Source organism: Haliotis asinina, chromosome 3, assembly GCF_037392515.1.
Source record: "Haliotis asinina isolate JCU_RB_2024 chromosome 3, JCU_Hal_asi_v2, whole genome shotgun sequence".
In the NCBI taxonomy this organism is placed as follows: domain Eukaryota; kingdom Metazoa; phylum Mollusca; class Gastropoda; order Lepetellida; family Haliotidae; genus Haliotis; species Haliotis asinina.
The window spans coordinates 66,328,392-66,334,260 of NC_090282.1; the positions used below are offsets into that span (position 1 = coordinate 66,328,392).

A 5,869-nucleotide genomic window follows, 5' to 3' on the forward strand; every position below is an offset into this window, starting at 1 on the left:
CCCCTGCTACACTCACCACGTTAAATCCTTCACGCCCTTAGGAACCGCCTTTGCTCACTAAGTGACTGATCTTGTACGTACTTGAATATGGTTAATTAGATCCCATACAGCCTATAGTTCCAAACTGCCTCCATCCCAAACTGCCAACACAAGTTTTCAGGTCAGCTCAACTGTGGTGCCCTCCCAAAGTCAATCAAACTTGTTTAAGGGGAACTTAATGCCAGAACCCTCAGACCGAAGGAGCACCCGCAGAAAAAACACCTCTTCAGTACCTAGATGGTGCTGGACATCTCATCAAGTTTGCTAAGTGATTGTGAGTTCTGTGCAACTGTGTAAGAAAAACCACTTACAGATTGCAAAACCACCGTAAAACAACAATTTTTCATGATATATCCATATCTCCATCTAAAGACTGAGAATTCTTAGAATGAATAAGGATGTCTTACCAACCAACACTTGTTATTTTTTAAAACTTCTGTAGGCACACGCTACATAACAGGTCAGTTCATTAACCAACTAACTGGTAAAGTTCATTTTAGCAAGGGTAGAACATGTCAGACCATTACCTTCACGTCCTGGTCACTGGACCGTTTCATAGTGTTTAACCTGTAGGCCTGTAGGCAGTTTGGAATTGAAGACAGTATGGAAATACACCCTGCATACAGTAGTTTGATGGTTCTATCATAGCTGTGCCAATACTTAGATACAAAGCACACAATAGGTAAGGCGGTGTAACGTGAGACACATAAGAGTATTGCTCTGGCTCTGGAGTTCGTGATGAGTAAGGGGGTTGTGTGTCATCGTTGTTCTTATTTTCTTTTGGACACCAATGAAAGGTAAAGAAGATAAATATACACTTCGTACTGTACCAGACTGCACATTATCGAAAACTGGCAACATTGTGAGATTATACAGAAATGCACATTGTCGATAGCCGACTGATTATATTGTGAGATTAAACTGAATATAATATTAATGTACCTACGTGAAACCATGTACATGTACTGACTGACTAGATTTGAAATTCTACCCTTTATAGTATTAATAAGACCCATCTGCGACATGGTAATTGTTTCATAACAAGTTCCTTGTCAGTGATATTGTCTGGCAGTATCACATGTCGCCCCGTCGGTGTAATCAACACCATATACCTCATGATGTTGTATTCATATACTACAAAACTAGATCACGGATTATTGTTCGTTTCAAGCTACGAGTCGCTTACAGTAAGGATATTCACCGCCTATCCTCAATAGCTCGAAACCCTTGCTCTCTCTTCTAAAGAGGCCCGAGCTGGGGTAGCCTAGTGGTTAAAGCGTTCGCTCGTCACACAAAGGGCGCGGGTTCGATTCCCCAAATGAATACAATGCATGGTTTTCCCCCTCGTCATAATACTGGAATATTGCTAAAAGTGACGGAAACTCATTCACTCTTAATATTTAAGTGCATATTTCCACTGTTCAACGAATTAATGATATTGAAGAAAGCCTGGATATTCAAGTTTAATGGGGTGTCTTCGGCAGATCTAATTGCCAATATGCTGATATTCAGCCCTTCTTAAGAAGATTACTAAGATTACACAAAATCTTCTAGGTAGGTTTTTGGGCACATTTTCGCATTTTTTGTAGTATAATCTCTTCAAATATTAATAAGGATTGACTGGTACCATTGAATTGTCCTTGTGGTTCTTAACATATTCTACTTCAGCCCTCATATATATTACCAGTAAAACACAAAAATACATCACATCACAAATACCCAGAACAGAGTATAGCATTTAAAAGAGTTGATGGTTACTTGTGTCCATTCCGGAACATGTTTGCGATCCATCGACGTGCACCAAATATGGGGTTGCATGCAAACCAATTTACAACTCCTGTCAGCCACTCTATTTCACTAACATATTAGCATTGAATTGAATTTCCAAATGACAGCTAGGGCAAGTGAATTGTAAGGCAAGTATATAAATAATATTTCTAAAGAGTGGTTGATGATGAATATACTAATGATGAATATAATAATATACTACCTGAATAAAGTGGTTTGGGTACAGGTTGAATGTGTTCTCTAGGCAGAAATTAGTATTAGTATTTAGCTTTGCAGCTGTATTCTGCACTCTTTGCAGTCTGTGAAGTTGATCCCAAGAAATGCCCTTGTCAAACTAGTGCTCTAAAGGTAACTGATATGGTCTTCCATGGCGAGGGACGATTCCAGGTTGTTTGTTTGTTTGGTTGTTTGGTTGGTTGGTTGGTTGGTTGATTGGTTTCTTGTTTACCGCCGCCCTCACCAGCATTAACATGCTATATGACGACAGTCTGTAAATAACCAAGTCTGCATTATACAAACCAGTGATCAACATCATACGCATGAACAGCAATCTGCGCCACTCGGATAAGATGACTTGTGTCAACCAAGTCAGCGAGCCTGACCATCCAAACGACAAGAAAGGACCCCAGGTGGACTCATCTCTTGATGTAACATAGTAGCGTGAAAACTAGAGCAAGGAAACATGTTGAGTGAAAACACATACTATACATTAGTAAAGTATCAAATGCAAAATTTCGTGGAAAGAGGAGAAGGGGTGGCCCAGCGTTCGCTTGTCACGGTCAAAATCCGGGTTCGATTCCCCATATGGGTACAATTTGCGAAGCCCATTTCTAGTGTCCACCGCCGTGATATTGCTGGAATATTGCTGAAAGCGGCGAAAACTGAATTCACTCTCTCACTCTCTTTACGTGGAAAGTATCTCACCAGTGTCTTAAGAACTATTTTGACACACAGAGGCTTGTTGTTATTGCTCAATATTGAATGACTACCGCTCCACTTGACCTGATGCAAGCGTGACGTTCGTCGATATAGCTAAGAGAGTCACGGAAATATTTATCATTTATTACAGAAAATATATTTCACCTGGAATAAAGAACCACACCATAATTCGATAGATATATGTCAAAACAGTATATTACGTTGAAGTAGTTTTTTACCATTCATTCAAAAGACATTTTACAGGTTTTGCTTCGAAATAAATGCCATGATTAGCGTTTAAACGGGGGACCAGGTAGGCAGGTTGTCATGTTTTCTGGTAGTTGGGCCTCGTCAAGTGATAAGCATATGCCCCATATTATTGGTTGCTGTGATTTTATCTATCACGTGACACGAAATGAGGTATAAAACATTAATTTGTCTTTGATAAAAAGGTAATAGTAACAGTCGGCCGGCAATTGACAGTGACAGACCACCGAACTAACGTACAATCAACACTATCTAACACTCAAGGTCTGTACCCTATTTTCACCATAACGTGGCTTTATTAGACGAAGGTTCTACATTTAGAAGGTGATTGAAAACCATACCATATCATTATTTCCAGTTAACGTTTATTTATGCTTAAGCGTCCCGGTTGGATTCTGAGTCTAGTCGAGTGAGTGAGTACAGTTTTACGCCTCTTTTAACGCTATTTGAGCCATATCACGGCCACGGATGAGCGAACACTTTAACCACAGATGTCCCCACCGCCCAAAGGCTAACCCACCGCCCCTTGGCTAACTCATCGGACTTATGTTGCAATGCCCATGGCCTGTAATTAGATAATATTCGATACATTTCAATAAAACATTTTCAAAATCTTTAGAGAGTGGCTGACATTTGAATAAATCAACTTCAGGAAACTGTAATCCGGATTTAGTCAAATTATCTGCAATCTCGTTCCAATGTATTCCAGCATGTGCTGGGACCACATAGTATCGTATGTTATGCACTTCAAGATATATCCAACTTTAATTTGTCATGAACAATGTCATCGCTAGATCTATTTCCACCAGCTTCTATAGCTTTGATTGCTGCCATGGAATATGTAAAGACAACTGTTTCATGGTCATGTTCATCTACCCATCGCGATTCTTGCAAAATGTTCAGCTGTAAAAAAAGAAAGATAATCAGGGAATCTGACCACCTGAGCGTCCAATAAATTGGGTATCCAAAAGGCCCCATCAGTACGATCATTGTATGGTTCTTTCGATGCATCAGTGTCTATATGTGTGAAAGCTTATTTTGAAAGCTTTAGACTGATTTCGGTCAAGCTTATTAAGATGAAATTTACCGCCAAGATAAGTTAGGAAGGGACGTAGAGAGTTGCCTCCATTGAGCCCTTCAGGAGTCTGTGATCGTGTTTTCGAAACTCATTTCACTCCTTACACATTTATTGGTATATCAGCAGTTTATTCGTGATCGCGGGTTGCGACTAAGTTGTTATCAAAGAACCTATCATTTAGGCTTTCTCCCTCACTTTAGTCTGAGATCCAGTGCCTAGATAAGGTTTGCAGCGACGCTAAATCACTCGTAACCCAGTGTTAAGCATTATATGTATGTTTGTTTGTTTTGGTTTTTTTATTGCTATAAAAAAAACCAAACACTGTTGTCTTCTTTCATTTTTCAGATGAACGGATATGTAATTGCACAGGTCGTCTTCAACAGGTTATTTGCAATAGGGATCATAGTCGGCAATCTGGTAATAATTGGCAGTATTTTGTCAAAGAAAGTACTCAGACAAAATTCCAAGTATGTCATTGTCTTGGTCTTGGCATTGGTAGACTTTTTCGTCGGAATCTTTCCTCTCCCGATGTGGACACACATGCTGGTGACGACGTGTCGTGTGTAGCTATGAAGGCACTGTAAGGGGAGCAGTTACATCACTGTTGCCAACAGCTGCTTCGCCATCATCGCCCTGAACTTGGACTTTATATTTCAACGTACAGTTTCATCGTACCAAGGAATGGTCACATGCATGCTCGTGGCATTCTTTATTCTTGGACCGATCATCGTTCTGGTGCCAATAATGATCGTTGGACAGTCTTCCAGCGTACCAACGTGTGGCTGGTATGCAGCACTAAAATTCGGAAGAGCTCTTTTTGTAATGTCCTATTGGGTACCATCTCTAATCGCTATCATCACGACAGTGGTCAGTATTGCTCTACGTCAAAAGGGAATACCCCAGGCGTTTGGTCAGTATGGTTAAGGTGCAGTATCCCTACCCTCTACCAATCCCACTGCACCCGTGGATATCATCTTGGTTTCCTTCTTGACGGTTGCTCTCTTCTTCCCAAGCGAAGTTATGGCTTTGATAGGTCTCCCTTGTTTGGACTGCACCTGGTATTTCATACTCTCAGCTGTCATATGTTACCTCAGTTACGCTAAATCTGCTATCGTTCCTTTCCTCTGGTTACTGAACAAAGACTTCCGGTCATTAGTAAAGGGCCAGCTACCTTCCAACACCAACAATCACCAGACAGTTAACCAGCCTCCTCCCTACTACGCACACGAGCCCAATGTGGAAAATCCTGGAGCAATTTCTACTGCTTATCCCAACAACTCTTTCAGTCCCGAGATAACTGGGAAGATTGGCCCAATGAATCAATAACACCCAATAATCAATCACACTGTTTAAAGCTGCAAGAGGCATCTGTACTGCGGTAAACTCTGGACCAGGCATACCAGTGATTGTGCAATGAGGACTGTTCACAATGGGTTAGGAAGTTATGTTACGAACCATGTTACGGAGCAAGAACACCGATCATCTGTCTATCATGATTCGCTTTGGTTGCTGGGTACGCCTACTCACCGAGAATAGAGCCAATAAAGTGACAATATCGTTGTGTCCATCACAGTGTTATAAGCACGATCTATTGCGAGTTTATGTAAGTAGGATACAAGCAGTGGTGACGAACATATATACACCGAATATGGCCAATTGCTTTGTTGTCATGTTTGCATTTAATATGAATGTGTTTGTATACGTTTCAAGGAAAAGGGTAATTTATCTTTAAAGGTGTTTATATGACGAATCTTAATCCAACAGGAAGGAATATGTGAC

General features: G+C 40.6%; 1 pseudogene; it reads left to right on the plus strand.

The window, feature by feature from the left end:
- Nucleotides 1-2,366: 2,366 nt before the first annotated feature.
- LOC137278973 (uncharacterized) lies at nucleotides 2,367-5,416 on the plus strand (annotated as a pseudogene).
- The last annotated feature ends 453 nt before the right edge of the window (nucleotides 5,417-5,869 follow it).